At 37.7% G+C, this 24,896-nt stretch overlaps 1 protein-coding gene across 2 annotated transcripts in view; it reads right to left on the bottom strand.

Annotated features, from left to right (window-relative positions):
- ARHGAP24 (Rho GTPase activating protein 24) overlaps positions 1 to 24,896 on the bottom strand; it is a 485,346-nt gene that overhangs the window by 155,966 nt on the left and 304,484 nt on the right. Inside the window, exon 1 of one of the 2 annotated variants that reach the window (XM_004430915.3) lies at positions 13,352 to 13,521. The exons of the other annotated variant lie outside the window; for it this stretch is intronic. The gene's annotated coding sequence lies outside the window, so the exon portion shown is untranslated. Of the gene's footprint in view, positions 1 to 13,351; positions 13,522 to 24,896 lie in introns of those variants that run through there. 2 annotated transcript variants of the gene reach the window in all.

The following is a 24,896-nucleotide window of genomic DNA, read 5'->3' as shown; positions in this document are numbered from 1 at the left end:
AGATGTATGCTAGAATGAATGAATTCACTAGGAAAAAGACGAGAATTTACAAGATTCCTACTCCCTTTCACTTTTGAAAAGCATTTTCGTAATATTTTATAAGTTGAAAAGAAAGTTTCTCTTCACACATTTCACACAATTTTCAACCACTAGCCCTGAGATATAAATTTGAATTTCAATTATGAATTTCAGCTTTCTTGCCTAACAATATGACCTGAAAATGTGCCCAATAAGTAAACAAAATACAAATATAGAAAGAGATTCAGAAAAAGTATAAATGTGGCCAGTGCAAACAAAGAACTGTGCCATGTCATGCAGCTCGATCCTATTCAGTTAAGTGAATCCTCCCATACTATAACAAACCAGCAAAGGATCCACCCTCTTTCCTAGAAACTCTAGTAATAGGGACTCAACCTAACCCATTCCAGGAGTAAGGATTTACAAGTTACAAGAGACTACAGTGTACTTTGTCTCTCTTTGGCCAATTACTAGGAACATCAATTGTGGGGGAAAGTTCCCCTTTTATTTGGTCTTTGACCACAGATTACTCATTAAAAATGTTGAAATATATAGATATTCAAATGAATTGATAGACATCTCCCCCGTTCTGACTTCTATTCTTACTTCCATAATCACGGCTTCATGAGGGTGTTTTTCATCATGGGACACTGTAAATTTTTGATAGAAATACTCTACTGAACATACAGAAATAGGCTCTACTGAATGAGACTATTCTACTGAACAGTTATTCTAGATTCCATTTAAAAACGAATAATAGGTAAGTCTAAAATGGAACTGAGGTAAATAAAACAAGACAACATCTTTGTGTTTTCTCTTTTAGATATTAAGGTAGCTACTTTAATGTCTCCATTTATATGGTCTTCGTAAAACTTAAGTGACCAGATCCAAAAAGAAGAGACTAAAATCAAATAAGGCACCTAAAATGATCAGCAGTTTCATGTTTGTTAAATTGATAAATGTCAATTGCATAATTAATGTATCTCTCCATCTGCTTCTACCCTTCATCCATGGGACTTTGTAACGTGGATAATTTCCTTTTGATCAGGTGACATGGTGGCTTTAAGACAACTTAAGGACCATTAGCAATAAGCTGTATCAAAATATGAAATAAAATTAATATTTAAATTTTGATTTATAGAAGCTGTATTTCAATATGGTTGGTCCATCACAGGTAGGGTGTGTATCTCTTAAAAAATTCATATGCTGTGGGCTTCCTTTTAATATACAAAGCCAAAGCCATTGCTATTAGGGTCAATCTTGCCAAATATTCAAAGCCTTGTATCCAGAGCAGTTATGAGTGAGAAACAAATCATATGAAACAAATAATACGGCAAGAGACATGGCATCTGCAGGGTGGGTGAGGCCAACCACACAGCTATGCACACAAGGCCACTCAGTTCATCACACCTTGCTTGGCTGCTGGGTCCAGTGTCCACTCTGAAGCTTATCTCTTCTTCACGGCTTTTAACTACACAAGCTCCCTGCTTAAAGGCAAGATTTAAAATGTAGTTCAGGAAAAATGATTCCTCAGGTCCCTTGAGTAATTGTGAACTTGACACTAGTTTTCTTAAGTCATTTTTTACCAAAGTTTAATTAAGTTTATTCTGCCATGTGTTTTTTGTTTTTGTTTTTTTCTGTTTTCTTCAACCAGACACAGGTCACTGAGTTGCTTAAGAAATGTATTTTGTAGCTTCTAAGTTAATTCCAGTTAAAAGCATTTATTTTGCATCTGCTTGGTCAACAGAGTGAAATTATTTTATTCTCAAAATTATTTTATTCTCAAAAATGTTGGAAGGATGACCAGACAAATGCAGGTTTAATGCTTTATCTGCAGTGATAAAGAAGTTCTATGTGAACATAAACACCATTATCAGCGATTCAAGTTTGGATAGATAATATTGATAAAAGGTAAGAATATGGAACAAGAGAAAGTCTCCATCCTCTGATATCCAAATTCTAATGAACACATACGCTTCCCTCTTTGAGAAAGGTACTTGGAAGCAAGGACTATGGTAAGCAACACATATCTACAAATTACGATTTTTCATGTTTAGGATAATTCGTTCTATTGATTTTATTGAGTATTCTGTTTAATTTTGATTTCTAAAAGCAATGGGAGTAGCTACCATTTTCAGTTTATTGTCATTGTTGCATTTCGCCTTCCCTCTGGAATTAAGCAGGCGTCAAACATTTATTAAATGCCATCTAAGGTAATTAGTTGTTTATGAGGGTGCACAGACAACGCTCAGGTTGTGGCAATTGACTTATAATTTTTATTAGAACTGCATATAGACCAGAACAACAACAACAAATAAGGGCGAGGGACTCAGTTCAACCAGAGGAAGAAGGAAGGAAAGAAAGAGCAGAAACATCCTTATGTGAATAAAGAAGACAGCAGATGCATGGCAAAGCTAAATGGGGAAGGTATGGAGTTAGGGAGGGAGGGAGCGTGTGGAAAGCATTTTATTTGGTTTATATCTGAAAGGAAATGTGCCTAAAGTGTTATCACTTGAGGAAGGACACAGTTCCAGAAAAAAAGGAGACAAATCTGCAGTAATAGCTGTCTGTGCAATAAAAGAGATTTTAAAAAACACATTTTAAAGTAGTTATTTTGGCCTTTTAATGATATATTCAGAATGATTACACATCTCTCCTGAGACACAGTATCCACAGTGGTTATGCACATGAGCTCTGGAATCAGATCTGGAATTCTGACTCTGACACTAATTGATGTTGCAACTTATTTAACTTCTCTCTGCCTTGGTTTCCTCATCTGCACAATTTTCCTCATCTGTACCATTTCCTCATCTATAATTTATATCATTGTGAGAATTAAAGTGTTTAAGTATGTAAAGCACTTAGGAAAGTGGCAGGCCCATAGTAACAATATATGTTCTTTATTCTGTCTCAACATTTTTCAAATCCAGTAAGGAATGTTAGCAGGAAGAATGATCAAGACAATTAAATGACGTTGCTAGTACATTTTCAAAGTATGGTTTTACTACTTAATATATAGATAAAGCTAACAGATCAGAAATACCAAGGCTTATCTAGGAATCAACCCAGTAGAGATCTCAAGAGAAGGTGGTACAAACGTCACCAAGAGCTAATTTTCAGTTACAAAGGATCACTCCCATGTAGGGAAATTTATCTACAATATTATCCACAGCATGTCAGTTTTAACAGAATCAGAATATGGTTCATGTTGCACACTTGCTGATATCCCAGTTTTTAGGGGAGCAGACTCCTCCTGAGCATATTTTAATTCTGTGGACAATCATATGTCACTTCAAGTCCCCATCCCCATGAGAACCGTGACATCAGAGTTCCTCTCAAGAAGCTGCATTTTTTCACCTGCTATTGTAAGTATTTGCCCAAGCTGACTCCAGGATAAACTTCAATTCTGCCTCTTTATTTTAAAATTTTGTCTTTCCATTTGTCTTCATGTAACATAGACTCTACAACCACAACTTTTGGCTGAATTACACTTCTAGGGAAGCAGAAAACCATGAGACAGAAAAGGCAGAAATAAGCAAAGCAAGAGTTCACATGTTTTCAATACCTTAGAAGATGATGCTTAGAAGACCTCAAATGCCTTTTCGCCAATACTACCGAGGAAATTTTTTTCCTCAGTGGGCTGTATTTCAGGATTAGGTTGTATGACTCAGCTAAATGGGTCAACTCAAATTCTAGACCAGATTGGCAGAAAAGAAGCAACAAGCAAAGTAAGTGTAGGAAAAAGAATTCAAGCTATCTCTATATATGATGGTCTTCTGAGTTCACTCATGAGGGATAATCTAAAGTAAAGTAAATTAATGCTAATTGAAACTTAACTCTGAAAACTGTCCCCAGAGGTCAACATTACCTTACAAATACCTGTGTCATAGCTGTGCTGAATAATGGCCCATACTTGCTATATGTACACATTAATGAGGCCCCCACACATAAACACTGTTCTTTTTTGAGTGTTTTTTATGTGGGGGCCCTGCACATGAACACTGTTCTCCTTCTTGGCATTTGAGAATGAGGCTTTATTCTGAACAGCTCTTCTCAAACTTTAATGTACAAACAGAACACCTGGGCATCTAGGTAAAGATGCAAATTCTGGTTCAGTAGCTCTAGGATGGGCCTTGAGGGTCTGCATTCATAACCAGCTCTGAGGTGATACTGATACTGCTGATGTATTGACCAGACTTTGAATAGCATGGAGGTTACAAAGCAGTCTGAATTTTCCTAAGTTCTCTCATTATTGTCAACTTTCCCGAGCCAATGTTGTGGGTTGAATTGTGTCGTCCAAAAAAGATACGATGAAGTTCTAACCCCCAGTTCCTCAGAAAGTGAACTTATTTGGAAATGGGTAGAGTCTTTACAGAGGTAATTCAGTTACAAAGAGGTCAACAGGGTAGACTCTAATCTACTATGGCTGATAACCTTATAAAAAGGGGAAATTAGGACTCAGCGACAGACATTAACAGAAGGAAAATGAAGTGAGGACACGAGGAGAAGATGGCTATTTATAAGCTAGAGAATGCCTCAGGCTACTAGAAGCTAGGAGAGAGGCCTGAAACAGATCCTTTCCTAGCACCTTCAGAGTGAGCGGCGACCTGCCAATACCTTGATTTTAGACTTCTGGCTTCCAGAACTGTGGGACAGTACATTTCTGTTGTTTAAGCTACCTAGTTTGTGGAACTTCATTATGGCAGCCTTAGGAAAGTAACACAGCTACTGTGTTAAGGACTTTTCCCCAAAACCTCTTCTTTCTCCTCCTCTCTGACACATACGGAAAATTTCAGTGCACCACTGAACTTAGTACAATGTGAGGAATGCAAGGACAACATCCCACACACAGATAAGGTGACACAAAGGAGTAGGGTCGCATTTCTCAGCTTTGCCTAAGACTAAAGCTTGGGTTGGTCCTACAGTCACTGAGGTGTTGATAAAGGAACAGGTTAAATCTACCCTTCATGGGATCTCTTGTTAGTTCCCCTTAGGAACCAACAAACTTGACTTTTAACTTGCTCAAAGGACATATCGTGAGACTTTTGTGAATCTCTAAATTCTCAAATACTTCTATATTAAATAATTTCCTTCAGAAAATGAAAGAGAAGTAAAAACTTAGAGTGGCCCCTTAATATAATAATTCTATAAACACAGACAAATTATAAGGTATAAAACAATTTTACAAATGACTTTTGTTGTTGTTGTTGCTGTTGTTTTATAATAAATTTCATGGACTGATTTTGGCATAGCTTGCCAATACAGCCAAATTTGAATTCCATAATTTATTCAAAACTATTCTTGTCTGTGAATCTCCATCGAATTCCACCTCTTCACATCCTTTGCACTTCATTAGCAGACCTACAAATTGCTTTTCTTTTCAGAGCCGTTTTTCTACAGTGAAACAAAATTTGTGTGTTTTTTTCCTAAAACCACATTATGAGAGTTTACAATGAATACAAGTATAAAAAACAACCCACATAGATGTATATGTGAGGGTGTAGGCAAGAACGAGGCAAGCTAATATCACTCACTGGCTAAACGACAGGTTCCTACAAATCAGCCTCCCATCAAACACGATTCAAACACATTCCTCAGCAAAGTGACAAATTACTTACAAGGTATTATAGACCTTTGCTTTCATTTTAAAAGAGTAAAAAACACACTTCCAAGATCCACGAAAGTCAAAGGTGTGAAGTTCTTGATTCTGAAACTCGGCCATTATACTTCCTCTGAATACACTTCACCTTATTTTTTATACTCTCCATAGTTTCCACCTAGGGGTGGTACCACTCCCTCGAGGGGTGTCTGGAAAAGCGTAGGGGTGTTCAAGTTTTCACAAGAAATGGAGAGAGTTATTGGCATTTAATGGGCAAGGCCTGGGGAAACTAAATAAGGCAAAGCAAGAGATGATAAATCTTCGCCCTTCACCAAATGCCAAAGGTTCTATGCTGAGGGCCTCATCCCATTTGGACATTTCTTTAAGATTAATGGTCTTTCCAGTTTGGACTCTGGGTTCACCTTTTGACTTCCACCAGAAACCATGCTGAGTTCACGGTCTCCTTCTCTCTGATTTGACAGGTGTGTCATTCCTTTGCATGTTCAAAGAACACTGGTTTCTTACTCTTTCAATTTATGGACTGTGATAAAGAATCTGTTCTTTTTGGTTTGTTGTCTCATTTTTTTTTTGAGTATTATACATAAATCTGACCAACACAGTGTACTTCAGATAGGACATCTTGGGGGTGTTTTTAAGTATTCTTTTATATGACCTTGCAATCACTCCACCATTACTGTTACGGTCTCATTCTTCCTTTTATCCATTCATTCTTCAAACATAAATAAGCACCTGCTATGAGTAAGACACTGTGTTAGGCCCCATGGAGGGAGGCTGCATACAATGATAATCTGATATCCCTTCTGTGATTGTCAGATTTCATCTCTCATTATTTTCTCTGATAACTTTCCCCAACTTTGTCCTTTTGCCTGATCTAGAAAAAACTCACTCCTCCACAAAATCATGGCAACCGTTTTTGCTAAAACATCTCCATTCACAATCTATACTAATTAGCTTTTTGATTATTTCTTCTATTATGGAAAAGTCCATATATATATTTTACCATTTGAACCTCAAAATACGTGATTTATGCTAATATTGTATTACAGATGTAAAATCTGAGGCTTAAAACGTTAAATAACTGCCCCGTAGTCAAACAACTTGTTCATAGATTTCAAAACAGGTCTTGCTGACCCTAGTGCCTGTGTTCTTAATGAATATAAAATTTTCCTGATAATCAAAATCACCTTTCTGTGACCGCCAGGGAACTTTATATGTCCCACTTTTAAATTTTAGCATAGATACATTTGGCCCTCATTTGCAGCACCTTGACTAAATTCATCATGACTGTTTTAGAAAACTGGTTATACCTTCCAAGTTCCTATTAAAAATAAACCAAAAAATGCTTAAAACTTTTCTGGATTTCTTAGTTAATACAAATCCACAAAGCAGAGGTTCCACATATAACTAGTAGTCCTCTGTGATTTTTCAATGCCTGCAGGCTTTTGAAGTGCTGTGGATTTGCCTTAATCTGTTGCTAGGAACACTGCACATTGCTCCAAACAGCCTGCCAGTCTGAGAACCCTAGCGTGAATGACATAAGTGTTTCTTCTATCCAGGTCAGAGGACGGTGTGAGGCGGTACGGGAGGTCATGGGAGGTGAGGAATTCCAGGATAAAGAAATTAACTAGAGAAATAGGAAGTGAAAAAGAAGAAAGAATCCACAGACCCTAAAGAAAAAGCTTTCCAACTGAAGCCCGCCTGCTCCCCACCAAGCACATGCCCCTTGAGAGCTTTTGCAATCGGCTCAGTCTAGTCTGATAACAACTCAGAGAGGCCAGTGCACAGCTGACAGTGTCTCATTCCCTTGTCACACCAATGGAAATCATAGATCCGAAACCTGCAGACACCAGAGAGAGTGAAGCCACTTTGAGGCCTCAATCAAGTGTCAGATTTAGGAATCAGGAGAGTTAAGAGCAAGAAATCAGTCTACAATTTTTTCCTAACACTTGTCTGGCCACAAGATAAAACACAAAGCCTCAGCTTTGGAATTAAAACAGAAATTAATGATTTACATTTATACCTTCCTTGCTTTTCTTCATCTCAGGAGCTTGGGCTCCTGAAAGACATAAAGGATACTGGGACAGATGGAACAAAGAAAAGGACCACTTTTGACACCTCCCTTCTGCGATGATAACTGCCATGATTGCCACCAAGCCCAGGCATCTCTTAAGCAGCAGGAGGCCATTTCCACCCCTGCTCATGGCTGCTTAGTGACATGGCGGATATAGCAGCTATTCTGTGCAACTTAGCACACCAAAGCCTTCGTTTAGCATGCATAGAGTTTCATATTTTACACCTAAATCTTCGACTCCTCTAGAATTTATTTTGATATAAGGGATAAATCTTTTTCCCCCCAATGGCTATGTAGTTGTACCAATACCTATTGTCTACTCACTCATCCTTCTCTCACTGTTTCACTGTTTCATATTTGTTACACACTAAATTCTTGTGGGAAATTCCAGTTACTGGAATGGAGAAACTAAATAGGAGAATTAAAAAATTTCATTTCCATTGAAACACCATATGTATACTTTCTCCTTTCCTAAATGTTTTAAAATGAAAAGGAGAAATAATACAAGGGCAAAATGCCATATTTTTGAGGTCTCTTCTTCCTTGATTACTGGCCATTTTCAGCAGATGTTGATCTATTCTAATTGGATAAGTTAATCATCCTATTCAACTATTAAAAGTTCTTTGATCCCTCTGTACACTACTGCTGACTCTAGGAGTAAGACATTATGAACGACAGTTTTGCCAGTTCAGCTGAAACTTAACTGCTACTCAATTTATGCATGTCCCTTGCCACACTGTATGTTTGTCTATGAAGGTATGGCTGATAATGGATATTTTTAAGCAACAGGAGATTCAGCTTTTGTTTGAGCAAAATAATCAACATATTTCACTCTTTTTTTCTGAATTTATTTATTATGAAAATTAGACTGGAAACAGGGCAAAAAGCTCTTAGGGAATCTGAAGAAAATTCTGTCAATGAGTTTGATTGACTTCATCATTGATTTGTTCTATAACTATTGTGTACCAGAAGGTGAATGGTGTTTCAACCAAAGGTGAATGGTGAATGTGCAAAGAGATAATTCCCTTAATAATCCTAGCCTACTTAAGGGTTTTACCAGAACCCTAATATAGAAGCATTTATTGTTAGACTCTAAATCAAATTATTCATTGCTGTGTAGGACATGTAAAATGGACCTAATTATTCAGTAAAGAGGATTCAGTTGTTTTCAACCCTTTTGTTGTTTTAAAGTATTAACTTTAAAAAACAAAAACCAATGAAAAAAAACCTTTGTGGAGTTTACTAGGAGAGGTACCTGAATTGATGGGGTACATTTGGTGTCAAGAGATTGTTGTCAATAGTGGACTAACCAGGTGAACACCATACTTGGCAAAATGACACTAACTAGTCTATTCTTGTTTAGGTGTGTTAGTTTGTATCAATCATGCCTTTTTATTTTCTGTATTTCTGATGCTTTATTTTCTGTATTTCTGATGCTTCAGGCAAGATCTGTGATCTTGGCTGACCCTGGAGAGGCTGCCCCTCCTATGGCTAGCCAATTCCTAGAGATAGTAAAGATTCACCTGGGAGTGGGCCTTTCATAGGGAAATAAACCAATTCAGAGCCCACACCCCAACCAGGTCCTTGATCTGGCTCTCATGAAGCTCTTACACCCTGGGCCACTCACTGTCCATCTGCCCTAAACACCTCAGGGCCAGGCACACAGACAACTAGAAACAGTCCCTAAGCCCCAGAGCCCGCTGAAATTATTCAAACTAGCCAAACCTAAACCTGCTTGCCCTGCCTAACCTGTTCTTTCTCATGTAAACTACAATAAGGGCTCTTGCCCACATTTCCCCTCTCTCCTTCTGCCTCCTCACCAACCCTGGTGCTTCCCCATGTGGCCTCCCTATGGCATGGCATGCCCCCCCACCCCGCTTTTGGGAACTGGGAGTAACACACTATTTATCCTCTCAATGGCAGTCGTCTCCTGATCTGTTGGCCTCACTATACCTGAATAATAATAAACCCTACATTTAAAGACATAGTTCTTACATAAACTTACAAGGAAAAGAATACCCCTTTATAGCTACAAAATAATCTCCCTTAACACACTGGTGTGTTCTGATAGGAGTTACCGGTCAAGTGAAACCCCATTCTACTAGAGAATAGGAGTCAGAGAAGGGACAGTCTCTAGGTTGTTTACTATCAAAATATTCAAAGCATTCTGACATTTAAAATATTCTATCAGAAGATAGCATATTAAAGTCTCTTTTTATTGATTTTGATATGTTGGAGCAGAATTTTTAAACATTCCCTTAAGATCTAATACACCTGTAATAGGAAACTTTGCAATAATTTCCTTTTGATGGTTTCTTGGCTATTAGAAATATTTGGAAGTTGTAATTACATTGTCTTGAAGTGATTATTTGAATTTCCTATTGATGAGAATCATTTGGCTATTAAAATGTAAAGAGTTTAATTGGTTATTAATATTTTTTAAAAATTATTTATTGTGTGTGGTGGGGGGTGGTTATTAGGGGGAACCTGGGTAGACATTGGGATCAGGTTTGAAGCCTACCCTAGCACAAATAATTTAAAGGTTTAAAAAACAGGACTTGTATTGGTTGTAAAAATGTGTATTTGAGATAAACTACTTCAGCGGGAGCTTCCTGTGGTGTCCAAGGACGACAGGCAGTCACAGTCTGGGCCTATCTTCTAGCAATCAGACTCTACCCACTCCATTTCCTTAGAAAACATTGGATTCAAGACAAATGAGGCAGACCTCTTAAACAGACTTGTAGAAAATGTGTTTAGTCTCCGTCTCAATGGAGAATTGCTGCTGCCACCTGCTCCTACTCCAGCTCCAAGTTCTCACAGCCAGTGGTCCATTAAGGAGCCCAGTGACTGTCGGGACAGTTGTGGCCTCAGAGGGAATCCACCCGAGGAACAGTCATATCACACACCCTGTCTTCCATGTTTCTTGTCTTCAAACAACCGAGGCCTACTCTAAGGAATCCGGAAGAAATAGGGAAAGTTGTGTGAGTGTTCCTTACTTTGTCTGAATCTACACTATTTTGGGAGGAGTTAATAGGCAGAATAGAACTTAATTACCTTAATACTAAGATAAAGAGACATAAAAACTACGGATACCTCTTTAAGCTAACCCCATATACTACAAATCAAATGTAATCTCAATTTACCAAGTCTTTGTGAAAGTGTAACTATGTTGGTATGTGTAAACAATTGTTGATAAAGGTTTCCAAGCCCAGTTACAGGCTAGATAGATAAGAAAGCATGAATAGCAGAAATGCCAGGCGTGATAGACACCGTCATTACCTGCCTGGTAGCCATTTATCCCATTCTTTCCCACTAACCACCCACGGATCTCTCAATCTCAAGGGAGGTGGGTCTTTCCCTAGTCCCAGGAGGTAAATCGTAATTGCCTCCTTGCCCAAGGTGAAGAGATTGAGTGTAGGTCTAAAGAAAGAAGGTTCAGTAAATTAAATATTTAAGAAATTTAAAGTCTCGAATAAAGAATAAAGCTGAAAGGATGAAGAGAGGGAGCGAGAACATAATGTGTTAAGTTTAAGCTTTTTAAAAAATTAGAGATACTTATCAAACATATAAGTCTAATCTTTTCCCTTAACTAGGAGAACTTAATTGCATAGAAGTAAATGTGTTTGAACAGATTGGCATGTGCTTTGAGGTCGGTACCTATAATCTCTAAACCTTTTTAAATCTCTTTGCATGTTGCAGTAAGCTAGTTATCTACAGAATAAACACAGACACTATTCAAGGCTTTTCTTGGCTGTTTACACTAATTCTGCTTCATCAAACAGATGACTAAGTTTCTAGTCTTTTTGTATGGAAGGTGACCATGGGTACAGATGGACACCACATTTGAACATACCGGACTGTAATCATTATAGAGATATGATATGCTCACATTTATAAAACAGTGATAAGAGAGTATGGTGTTAAAGTCATGTTACGCCCTTTTAAAGAAGTAGCCAAATTTTAGATCATAGCAGCAGAAAAGCCAAGGTAGTACAGGTTCCAAAATGGAAAAGCCAACAATCAATTTTTTGTACATCTCAAGTTCCATATCTGTCAAATGAAACTACTGCTGTTCTTAACTTGCATAGAAAGCACGACAATGTTTGAGTCAGGTGTTTGCTCATATTCCAGTGTTCTAACACAGTCTGAAAGCAAGAAACCGTGAAGGGTGTCCAACGAACTTAGCAGTCGTGTATGTAGCAACAGGTGACATTCTAGTGTAGATTATTAGCCTCTTTCCAAACTGACATAATTCAAAAGTGGGACAAATGATTTTGATCCTGTATGTTATTTGTTAAGCATTTTGAATAATTTTAATGTTCATTGCACTTTAATATAACTTGTTACTGAGTTTTCAAAGTCTACCCAAGTGGAAACCAATTTTAAATAAAAGTTTAAAATGTACATTTTTTTAAATTCCAATTTTATCAATCTCAGCAACAGAATTCAACTTAAGGCAGATAAGTACATTCCACAGGTTGACAACATGTTTTATTAAGAATTTTTGCTCTTGGCTTCATTTCTTCTGACTTTGAATTTCCTTAAATATGCTATTCTTTCATTAGACATAAAAATTTGAGCAGTTGAAGTACTTTTCAGTATTCCATCATAATTATTCCTTATTTTAATGTATTATCTTTTCCCTCCACTTAAAATTTGAAAGCTTTTTGAACTGTCTTACCCTATTTATACAATACCAAATTCCCATACATTTCCCTTTTCTAGAGCACATGTTTCACGAATACAAATCTCCTGTATATTTATTTAGACACAGTAATACAATGTATCTCCTTCATATTTTGTATGGATTCAGTGAAGCAGCTAACATACAAAACTAGTGCAGGATTAAGGCCTTTCCGTGTAGCCAAGAGCACATTTTGGCTTTCTATTGTACTCACAGTGAGTACATACTCCATGTCCCCACATACCTTCACAAGTGCACACTATAGCTGTTTTGTCCTTGTGTACACAAAATATGAAGTTCCAAAATTCAAATACGCTGATCACAAAAGCTTTATGAGCTGACTGAGTCAACTATAAGGACATCAAAAGATAGCAAGGTATTATTTGGTTTTCTTTTGGTTCTCAAACAGTTTTTAAAAATACACACTCACACACACACCCCCAATGGCCAAGCAGAAGTTTTCATTTCGACAAGCAAAGATACAGAAAACGCCCATGTTACTTTTATCACCAGATCAGACCCTAAGGCACTCCGCTCTCTCCAAAGTTTCAACCACTAAAATGTGGGTGAAGCAAAGAATAGCCCACAGCAAATACTCCAAAAAGGAACAATTCAGGTTTCTATCAGAAGCAGTTTCCACATGCTTTCAAATCTGCGCTGGAATTGTATATATGAACAGCTATATCATTTGGCAGCAGCAATTAATGAAAGAAGCCAAGAAAACGGCACTCAACTGATCCCACTTCAGCTCAGGAACAGCACTAGGTCCAATCTGTTGCCACAATTTGGACACCCTGGCGAGCTGAATGGATCGTGACAGAAAACACGAGTATAAATAAAACCACACACCGTCTACGTCTATTTATGTTGACATAAATATCCCCAAATTATCAAACACAACCACCAGCAATACCTGGCAATCTGTCTCCCAATTAATGAAAAAGCTCCCAGTTCTCACCTTGCCCAAACACACACTTCAGTGGCCAGTGACAAATGCAGACTGCACTTGCGGGCTGGGAGACAGAGCAGCTGCTCCGTCCTGAGCCGCTTACAGCACACTCGAGCCGGCTCGGCTCCTACTCTCTGTTGGTTCGCTGCCGTTTCTCCCATGACTCCATCACCCAGGAATGGAAACCACTGCCCTCTCCCCAGCACTAGTGGGCTCCCCAGCTAATGAGCTCAGGTAAAAACGCTGAGTCCTGCAAGGGCGCCACAAGGTGAACACGGGCAAAAAGAGTGTATGGGAAGACGAGGGACCGTCAGGGAAAGACCCTAAACTCCAGACACCTTGCCTTTCAAGAGATCCTAAACTCCATAAATCAAGGCTTCGACAATAGTTAGAGAAGCAGTAAATCGGAGAATCTCCAAATGGCACCGAGCCAATCTGCTAACCCGGGGCCTTCTTTCAGCGCTAATTCTCTCCCTCTCTCTCCCTCCCCCCCCCCCCCCCCCCCCCCACACACACACACACACACACACACACACACACACTCTTCAGTGTAGCTATTCTAATTGCCCAGACATCCTTCTTCAAGCCAAAAAGGTTTTGCATTCCCTTTCCCAGTAACAAGGCTTAAAGAAAGGTCTTAGAAAATTAAAGTATTTGCCAAAATCAAAATAAAATCATTCTTTTAAGAGCAAAATCATTTCTGACCCATAAACTAATTTATATTAATGAAGTCTTGCTTTTTGTGCACATACTGGAATTATGCAAATATCCCCCCCTTATTAAAAAGACAACAAAGATGTTTATTTCAGAGATGACTGGCAGAATCAATTAAAATTTCTCATAAAAATTCCCACCATCTTTTTCAAGATTAGTCTTGACTTATGCACATTTTAATTTGGCGAGGTTTCAAGAAGGCATTTCTTGACTAAAATATAATTATCTGCATGTATATGTTATAGACAGATACAAACATGCTTATAAATATTTCCCCGTAGAGTCTTTCCAGGTTTTTCTTTTTCATATTTTGGTTTTCCTATCAGAAATGGAGAAGAAAATTTTTAAGCTTGCAAGTACATCACAAAACATTTCTCTTAGTTGTGTTTTTTTTCTTATAAGTAAACAATTATTTACTGAAGTTTAGATCGATCAACAGCTTTAACAGGAAATTATTCTCACTCTTCAGTCACTTTCCTTTCCCCTCCTCCAGCCACCACTGTTCACCAGCCATGTAACTTGAGCACTCAATCTAACCTCCTAGGCATCACTTTTGTAATCTATAAAATGGGGATTTGTTACTAGTGTTAGCTTGCCTTCCTCCTGGGTTGACGTGAGGGTGACATGGGACAACGTGTAGGAGAAAATGCTTTGTAAATTATAGGGTGCTAGGAAAACTGCATTTTCCTCCCTTTCATTGCCCTAGTTAGTACTGGGACGAGTGAATTACTTTCTGTGTTCTCCAAAAGGCCTCCTCCGCTTCACAGCAAAGTGTTTGTTTCAAGTAGGCTATAAATAGAGTTCAGGATTTTATTGAACTGCTGTCTTCCTTGTGGCAGATCTTGACGGCAGCGACCACATGGCCAGAGTCGGTTAATTGTGAGCAACACGAGCCCTGGTCTTTGAGGCAGAACCAGACCAGCTGAAACTCTCATAGAAAATGCTCACGTGCGTGGCTGGTTTCACGGTTCGCCTGGTGTCCTGGTGTACTCTTGTGTTTGAGGGGGCTGCCCGTGGGGATTAATGAAGGGGAAAGGCTGGGGATGGAATGCCAAGTTTACTGCTGAGTTAACTAGTAACAAATGCATCTGGGCATTCATGCTAATGTTCCTAGAATTTTGTATGCATTATTTAGAGATTAGATTGTTGGGGTGGGGGGCCCAGAAAAGGGAAACCAGCCGGGAACAAGAAAGGAACTAGCAATGTGAGCACCTGTCTTATGAGACACACAGGGCTGGGAGCTTCACGAATATTATCTCAGTTAATCCTCATAGTAATCCTAGGAGGTGGTTGTTATTCTTCCCATTTCATTGATGAGAATAACTAGCCTGTGCACTGTTACTGGCGAGTGGTGGAGCTCCAATCACAGTCAATGTCTGCACGGCCTAAAGTCCCATATTTGCAGTATATTCACTAACCTATGACTTTCTCAGAAAGAGAAAGAAAATCAAGTTTGTTTTTTAAATAGTGGGGGTAGCGAAGGCAAGAATGCAAATACCAAGAAACCTTCTTGAAAGTATTTACTAAGCAAGTTACTTTTATAAAGAGCACAGAAATTTTTAGAAAAACACATTTTGATTTTTTTTAACAATGAAGTTGTTGCAAGATACCGGAAAAAAAACACCAATTTTTCTTTTTTAACATTTTTTTTGTGTGTGTGAGGAAGATCAGCTAACATCCATGCCAATCCTCCTCTTTTTGCTGAGGAAGAGCAGCCCTGAGCTAACATCTATTGCCAATCCTCCTCTTTTTTTTTTTTTTCCCCTTTTTCTCCCCAAAGCCCCAGTAGATAGTTGTATGTCATAATTGCATATCCTAGTTGCTGTATGTGGGACGCGGCCTCAGCATGGCCGGACAAGCAGAGTGTCGGTGCGTGCCCGGTATCTGAACCCAGGCCGCAAGTAGCGGAGCACGTGCACTTAACTGCTAAGCCACGGGGCCGGCCCCCAATTTTTCTTAATACATGCCAATAATAATTTTTTAAAATTTGGTCCTGCCTATCTTCAAATCAAAGACACGATTTCAGAGGTCTTTCTCTATAGTAGAATACCATTCTGTTTTTCAACATATACCCAAGGCATTATTTTATTTTAATTTCCTTAAATTACCAGATCCTTAGAAATGCCCACAAGAAAGCAAGGCAACCTCTTACCCTTAAATGTAGCAGAAAGACATTTTTTTAACTGTAGTTTAGAGTATAGTTGAGGAGTCACAATTTTTAGTCTGCTGAGTCTGAGGCTGTTAATAAAACACCGAGTTCTTTCTACCAGTGTTATTGGAAAAGCCAGAGGCAGAGCCTGAACTGCAGCCCTACGTGGTACATATTTCTGCTCTCCCCTTTTTAAGTGGCAGTGCCAGCTGAAAGAGAAACCTTGAAATTGTATTTGCAAGCCAGCCGCTCAATGCATACCGAATCCGCCATGTAGGTTAAGTTGTTCTGCCTTCACTCTCCCTTTTCCATATTTTTGCGATCTTTTCTGAGAATGCCACTGGCTGACTATACCTTGCCTCTGCTTTTAACACTCCCATCTGCAAAGTGCACTATCCAAAATCCCTTCAGAAAACCAGCCTTCTCATCCTCCCCAAATCTAGCCTTAGAAAGACAACTACAATTTGAAAGTGTTGCAGATAGAATCAGTTTGTTTCAGATATTTTTATTAAAGAGAGAATTATAAGTGGGCCACTGACTAAATTAGTAATAAGTCACAATAAATGGTGGAGAAAAAGAATAAATGCAGGTACTTTAATCTCAATTTTTCAACTCAAATTCTGAATAAAAAAACCAAAACAATAACAGCATCCTAAACAGCCCAACAACCCACATAAAAGAAGGCAAAGGGCCTTCGGCTATTTGGTGTTCATTTCATTAGTACTTTTGCTCAGAATATGCATTTTGACGCTCAGTACAACCCACTTGTTCTAGTGGTATCATATTTAACCAAAGAGCAAGTAAAAAAAAAAGTTAATCTATCATGAAGCCTATAATGACATATATAACATATGGCAAAGTCAAAAGGCTGCTCTCTCTCATTCCCAAGCCCATTTTATTTCTGAAGAAAGGATGAAAATACCACAGTCAGAATTATTTAAAAAAAAAAAAAATTTAGAAACTATTGCAGTAATCCTTCAACAAAACAAAAATCTATTGCTAAAACTTTCAATTATCTCTCAAGTCAGAAATAATAAAAAGAAAAACAGTTTTGGGCACTTTCTTCAAGTCATTACACTGTCTCATTAAGGTATTTTGTTTTTCAAACCCTACAGCTAGTGTTTGCCAGAGAGTAATTCCACAGCAGGAAAAAATAAGAGCACACTGCCTCCTTCCTTTTTGTCTCAGAACCTTCATTTCCTCTCTTGGATTCTGAGATCCTGATTTCAGAATCATGTATTGAAAAGAAACTTGTTTTAAAGTTTAAACGTATGAAGAAGAAAGCATTTGGAAGCATGGGTCGATATTTGCGGTCGGTGAAGAAAGTAAATAAGATGTTTTGGTTTTCTATTTGGTTCTTGCTCCCCTGCCACTGACGATGTCTTCCTGACATCAGGGTCCCAGTGGAGGTGTTTAACTTCACACAGACATCAAGGAGGTCTGGCCTGAAAGTCTTAGAATCTTTCTACGTAGGGTGGAACTGGGTTCTTGGATGAGTAGGACGGAGTTGTTCTTAGTTTGTAATCTAATGGTGAAAAGTATTTTTCTAACACATTTTTCCCTGCTCCTCCCTTCAACCTGACTCCTTTTCTTAGGCCTTAGAAACAGCGCCACATGATAATACCTATTAGCCATGGAGAGCAAATACTGGTAAAACAATTGAGGTCATTTGGGGAAAAATTTAGAGTAATATGAAATGCGTAAGCTTTTAGCATGTCAGTTATTTTGTGTGGATACTGAAAGATATGTATGTGAAGTCTCAATCTATATATAGTTAAAATCACGAAATTGAACACTCCCTGAACAGTCATAAGTTGCTGTATTTTTTACTGGATGGTAATTTTCTTTCTGGATGCAAAAAGATGTATCTATTAATGCCTTTTCTACTCTACGATATGAAGAACCACCATCCGGGTTTTACTGAAAGCTTTCCTAAATACATTTAAGTGGTTTTAGAAAAAGAAATACTTAGGAGTATGAATAAAGGCAGAAAAAACCCTGAAGACTATCCCTTTGTGAACGCAGGAAAGGTACCTCTGAGCATTTAAAATTATTCTAAAATATACAGTCAGGATCATTGGCGATATTTGAAATTTTTGTGAAAGTACAGTCTTGCAGTATAACTGTCAGCACCTCACAGCACGACAGGACGTTATAGTCAGGTAGTCTGCATGGGGGGCTCCCTGGCAGGTGGAGCCAAGGGATTACAGCTTCAGCTGCTCTTCTACCAGAGGACTTGGGTAAGGGCTCCTTTAAGAGGCCTGGGACACACAGGAACATCGGTGCTCCTGTTTGCCACCAAGGGGATCCTTGAGGGTAAAACCTTCAAAAATATCAGTGTCAATGCTGAAGAAGAAAAGAAAGAAAGGAATTAAAAAAGAAACCAGTAACTCAAGTTCATGATGTTTGGGAATCATTTTTGAAAATATATTTCTTCACAAAGCCAATTCACCATGTTTATAATCTCTGCAAGTGGAAAAATTCAGTCTTTAGACCTGTAATTATCATTACTCTCACCATCTGCATTAAAAATATTCATGGGGGGCCCGCCCAGTGGTGTAGCCGTTAAGTTCGTGTGCTCTGCTCTGGCAGCCCAGGGTTCCCCAGTTCGGATCCTGGGCACGGATCTACTCACTGCTCCTCAAGCTATGCTGAGGTGGCGGCCCACATAGAAGAACTAGAAGGACCTACAACTAGGATACACAACTATGTACTAGGGCTTTGGGGAGAAAAAAGAAAAAGAAGAAGATTGGCAACAGATTTAGCTCAGAGCCAATCTGCCTTAAAAAAAAAATATTCATGAGTACACATAAAAAAATTCTAGATGCTGCAGTATTATAATATAAGGAAAATACAGAGTTTTTGGTTTCACTGATTTTTAGAATGGAAAAAAGGGAGATAGGGAAAATGACAGGGGTGTGTGTGTGTGTGTGTGTAAACTCAAATATAGAGAGAATGGATATGGTGCAAATATAAATAGCATGATAGGCATTCATGAATACATAATCATAGTTTGGGGGTCACTACATAGTCCTAAAAGGGGAATGATGAACTAACAGTCTACACACGATCAAGAAAATCTATTGTCTTCTGAAAACTGATCTTGCTTTCACACATATTTCAGAGAGATCTCTTCTGTAATGGCAATACAAATATCTTTGGAGGTGAGCAGGGTGCCTAGGGGACAGACTGCATTGCTGATGTGACTTGGGCCTTACCAGCACTTTTGTGTGTTTCACATGTCTTTCTGACCTAACTAGGAGCCAGCTGGTAGAGAACTCAGGATTACAAGAAAATGAACATCAGCCTGTTAAATAAACAGCAGACTTGGGTCCTCAATATATATATTTCTTGGGAGTAGAAGTGCTGAGCACAAAAGTCTTGAAGCTAGTCAAGAATATTTAGACTCAGCCTAAAATTCATTTACCTGCTAATATTTTATTTGTTTGTTTGCTAAAATAACAATTGAGGAACTGGAGAAACAGCAAGACCAAATCCACAGAAATTGAGCATTTTACTTTTCAATAGTTAAGGCATAGCCATATGTTTTCCTTTTTAAGTTGAAATAAATTTTTCTAACATGCTCATATGGAGAAAAAGGTTCATTAGACAAACAGAGCTATATTTCAAGAGAATGGGTTTTGCTCTTTAAACAGAAAGTCAACACAAATGAAATTGGGAGCACACTATGCTCTTCAGATATTATTGAGCTAGAGGCTCAAAAATATAAAAGTATGATAGTTTCAAAACAATAATCTCCAATAAACTCTCTTAAGGAAAACAATAAATACTTTTACTTATATCTTCATTTGGACTGTAACTAGCAAATGTATGTGTTTGCATTATTCCTACACTTTGAGCTAGTGTTAGAATTCTAGAGTTATTTCTGGAAGCTGAATAAAGTTTACATACACTTATTTTATTTTTATGGAATGAGCTAATATCATGCATTAAATTTCATCTTGGTTGATTAAAAAAACAATTGAAAACATAACTTATGGATTCATATAGAAATAATAGTAAAAGATCTGTTTGAGGGATTCTATTTTATCATGAAACAAGACAATATTTTTATTTAATCTATTCAAGGGGAATAATCACACTATGCCTCCTGTTTAAAATTTAGGAATTACTATTAAGACAATTTTATGTTTAAATTTAAATATCTTAATATTACAGAAAATGATATCTATAGCCCCCTCCCCTGTATACTATATGTATATCTATCTACAAACATATACACATATATATGTATTCCAATCTTTATCCATATGTATAGTTTTATGCGGTTATAGTCATACATAAATTTTTTATTTACTATTTCACTTTGAATATTTTTGTGTGTGTGAGGAAGATTAGCCCTGAGCTAACATCCGTTGCCAATCCTCCTCTTTTTTGCTGAGGCAGATTGGCCCTGGGCTAATATCCGCGCCCATGTTCCTCTACTTTATGTGGGACGCCGCCACAGTGTGGCTTGACAAGCAGTGCGTCAGTCCGCACCTGGTATTCAAACCTGCAAACCCCGGGCTGCCAAAGCAGAGCCCATGAACTCAACTGCTACACCACCGGGCTGGCCCCTCACTTTGAATACTTTACAAGCATTTTTTCCTCGTATCCACAATCATCAAATAAGATATTGTAATAAAAAAAAAAAAAAACCTTGTAAACTGTAAAATATATAAAGAAAATTATTATTATATTTGTTATTTTCAATGCCTGCATGATATTCTTTTGAATTAATATGATATAGCTTATTTATACATTCCTCTATTTTTTGGCACAAACTTTGATTCTTTCCAGTTTTTCTAGTAAAATTATAATATTATTTTACTATTAATACATTATTAACTACAAAAAATATTTTTATTTTGGGGCTGGCCCCATGGCGTAGTGGTTAAGTTCGCATGCTCTGCTTTGGCAGCCTGGGGTTCTCAGGTTCGAATCCCAGATGCAGACCGAGACAATGCTCATCAAGCCACGCTGTGGTGGCGTCCCACATATAAAAAAATAGAGGGATTGGCACAGATGTTAGCTCAGAGCCAATCTTCCTCACCAAAAAAAAAAAAAATTGTTTTTCTGTAGATTTCTTTTCCTCTTTCAAAGTCTTCTCTTAGAACAAATTTATAGAAAAAGGATCACTGGGTCAAAAAGTCTATCCTAATTGAAAACTTTGCTTTTAGGTGGAAAAATTGGCATTTCTTTTTGGGATGGAGGGTGAGTGAAAAAGCACATTTACATATTTATTTGTTATAAATTATGTTGAATACTTAATCCATATACCAATTCTCTGTGTTCTGTTAGTCCATGTTGTTTGTGCAAATTTTGTAACCACACTTATTTTTATCCCTAGAACAAGGACGAACATTTATGCTAATAAAACATTGGTTGATGACACAAGTTGATGCTGATCTCATAAGTTTCATTTATACGTGATGATCAATTCTAAACAACTACTTATACATTCTAACTATTTACCAAAACATCTATGTGATCCAAAGAAACTATTGTAATTTTTATTTGGTAAATTGCATGTGTTGCTCCTTTGAAGGTTTCAAAGTACATCTTGCAATATAAAAAAAATTCATTAAAATTAATGATAGAAAAGAACAGTCATCGTTTCCATGTTGCAAGTCCTAAATCATTTCTTCACTGCAAGAGGCATCTTTAAAATTATTCACATTTTACATTTTATAGTTTTAATAATTATTTTAAAATTGGTATTTTGATACTCTTTCAATATGTTCACGTAATTTCCCCAATATTTAGACTAGAAAAAATAGAGTACATTATAACAGTGAAAACAAGTTTGTAGTCATATGTAAACTTGCTTTCTTAAACTGAACTCACTTCAGCTGTCAATAGAGCACTTTTAAGGAATTACACTCAAATATGAGGCAGGATATTCATTCTATAAGTCTATAATAAAACATATCATAAAGATATAAAATGTGCATATGCAGAAGAACTTTCCTAACACCAACCTAATTTTGCACTAATATATTTTTCTTATTCAATTTTCTTTTCTCTACCATTGCAAATTTTCACAAGGGGAATTAGAGAAATAAGGAAAATCTAAGTACCACCAAGAACCAGTAGCAAATGGAGGTGTCCTCGTTCGGTGGAAAGGGAGTGGGATGGGAGTCAGGTGGACCCCACTTACCAGCTGAGCAACGCTGGGCAAATCACTTCCCCTGCCTACGTCTCAACTGCCTTACCTGTTAAAGGAGATTCCAATCAGATATTGGATGTTGAAATCACATGTAAACTGAGAATCCAAGGAGTTGTCATTACATGATAATCTGCACTAAATTTTACGAATTTGGTGTTACATTGATTTTCGTTGATTTTTAAATCAACTCCATGGCTTTTACTGCTAGGCAAGTATAAATAACAACAATATAAAGGCATATTTCCATCAGCTCATACCAATATTTATTCATAAAGCAAAAGATAAAGGAATGATGCAAAAAAACTGAACTCCTAAGCATTTCCATACAGCTTTTGCAGTTGCACAACTTTTCCAACTGGCTAATAGTGGTTCTCAAAATATTTCTTCTGATAACTGCTTCCCTTCACAAGTCCCATGACATGTCCCATTAAAACAACAACAAAAAAGAATCTATATAATGGCAAACAATCTGTTGTGAAGAGGGCTACTGTGACATCTTGAGAGAGAGGGGAAGACTCGGAATGAACAATGGGCACAGGCAATAGGGGAAGAAATAAACATCTCTACCCACAACAGAGATCAATAAATGCTGTTAACTGGGTGCAGAGAAGAAAACAAACACAAGAAAGATTTCACTGAGGAGGAAGAGGACCCAGTGTAGGGAAGAAAGCTAAAAGTGGAGCCCTATTTCTCGCTAATGAAAAGATATATTACCTAAAACTGGTTTTCATTTTCTCACTGAAGTTCTGAATGTTATGGTCAGTTATACTAGAAGCAGGGGAATGCATTTAAAAGAATCTGCTGACACCTAATTGAGGCCCTTTTGATGATAAAACCAATCACCCCCTGCTGTGGTCTTGAACGCTTCTTTCCTGATTTACATGGTCCCAAATTAGGCTAAAATGGACAAGAGAATGAAAAGAGCCCATGTGACACCGAAAGTTTATGCTTTGCCTCCTTTGTCACCTTTCTGAGGAAAAAGCAACTACTTATGGAACAATGACTTAGTATAATTATTTTCATTTTACAGATAAGGAAAATGAAGCTTAGGAAATTCAATATCACTCTATCATCATATTATTATCAGCCAGTAAATGGTCAATAATGCAACATTTTCTTAGATCTAGTCCAGAGAGGGATAGGGACTTGGATTTTAATAGCTAAGATTATGGGAATATCAGATACAGATCATGCTAAGAATATCATCAAAACAAAGCAATTAGCCAGCTGGGACAGACACCACCCTCAAGATCTGGGGCACAAGGGCCAAGATTTTGTATTAAACGTCTTAGTTAAAGTCTTTACATTAAAAGCATTACTTTCACTGTGCTGTTTATACTTTGTTTTAATAATACAATCAGATGTGAAACTCTTAATCCTAATAACATGAATTACATGGGAAAACTGCCACATTTTACCTGTTATTTATCAAATAAACAATTCAGTAAGTTTTCTACACCTACATTTTATGATGTCTTCTAATTTGAACCCAGCATTTACTTTTAAATTAAGGATATGATGGACACCTATCAATCAAGACTTGTTTAATTATAAGGGCGCCTTTCACTTTGAAGAATGAGACTATAACTCATAGATACGAAAAAGACTGTAGGAATTTTACAATTGAGGACTCTGACACCCTCAGGTAAAAAAGTCCCTTGCCCAAAGTCACATCGATATTGAGCATTCGAGTCAGGGCTAGAAAACACAATGAGATTCTCCATTTGGTTGTTATTTCTACTCTCCTGCAAAGTTTTGTCTCATGATTCCTGTTCAGGTAGTTAGGTCTTTCCCCCCATTGTTATAGATCCATTGTTCCAGTTAGTGAAAGGAAGACCATTTATGGAGAAATCCAAATGAGCTGCTTCCCTGTGCTCCTGTGCTTCCCTCCTATGTGAATGTTGGGTCCACTGAAGTGTATGGAAGTGGTTACTATTCTGTCGTGGCCTTCAGTCATGGTCTTTCCAATGACGAGTATGACTATTTCTGATTTCATTCATCCTGGAAGGAGGTAGTTCTTTTAAAAAGAAAATAAACCCAGAAGAAGGCTCTCAGTGAGTAGAGGAAGAAAACTATTTTCTGGCTATCAGACTTAGGTCTAAGCTTTGAGGAATGTGGATGTCCAGGAAGTCAACTGAATAATAGACCCTGCCATGGAGCCAACTACATTGAGGCAGAGAGGGGCTGTGGTGCAATTGAGTCAGGGCACCCTGGAGAACAGGTGGTATTTCATGGCCTGATGATTTAGTTGCTTGTTATTTTCCTTGTGTTTTCCCTGGGTCTTCTGTAAGAATCCAGCCTTGATGTATCAGGTGTTCTATTGGATATAATGGGAAGACTGTACTGATAAATTAGGAAAGCAAGAGGCCCTATGAAGACATCATGATGATGACAGCAAATAGCTAATGGAAACTTATCTCCCCAAGGAAAGAAAACAACCAAGTAACTCAGAGAAAGAGAACTGGAGCTATGCGTCCCCACGTGAGACTCTCTCTTTACTGACAACTTGGAGAATCCAGGTT

Source organism: Ceratotherium simum, chromosome 8 (genome assembly GCF_057802395.1).
Source record: "Ceratotherium simum simum isolate JZ-2026a chromosome 8, ASM5780239v1, whole genome shotgun sequence".
NCBI classification, from domain to species: domain Eukaryota; kingdom Metazoa; phylum Chordata; class Mammalia; order Perissodactyla; family Rhinocerotidae; genus Ceratotherium; species Ceratotherium simum.
Note: the sequence above shows the minus strand (reverse complement) of the source record. Positions and strands in the feature narration are given on the sequence as shown.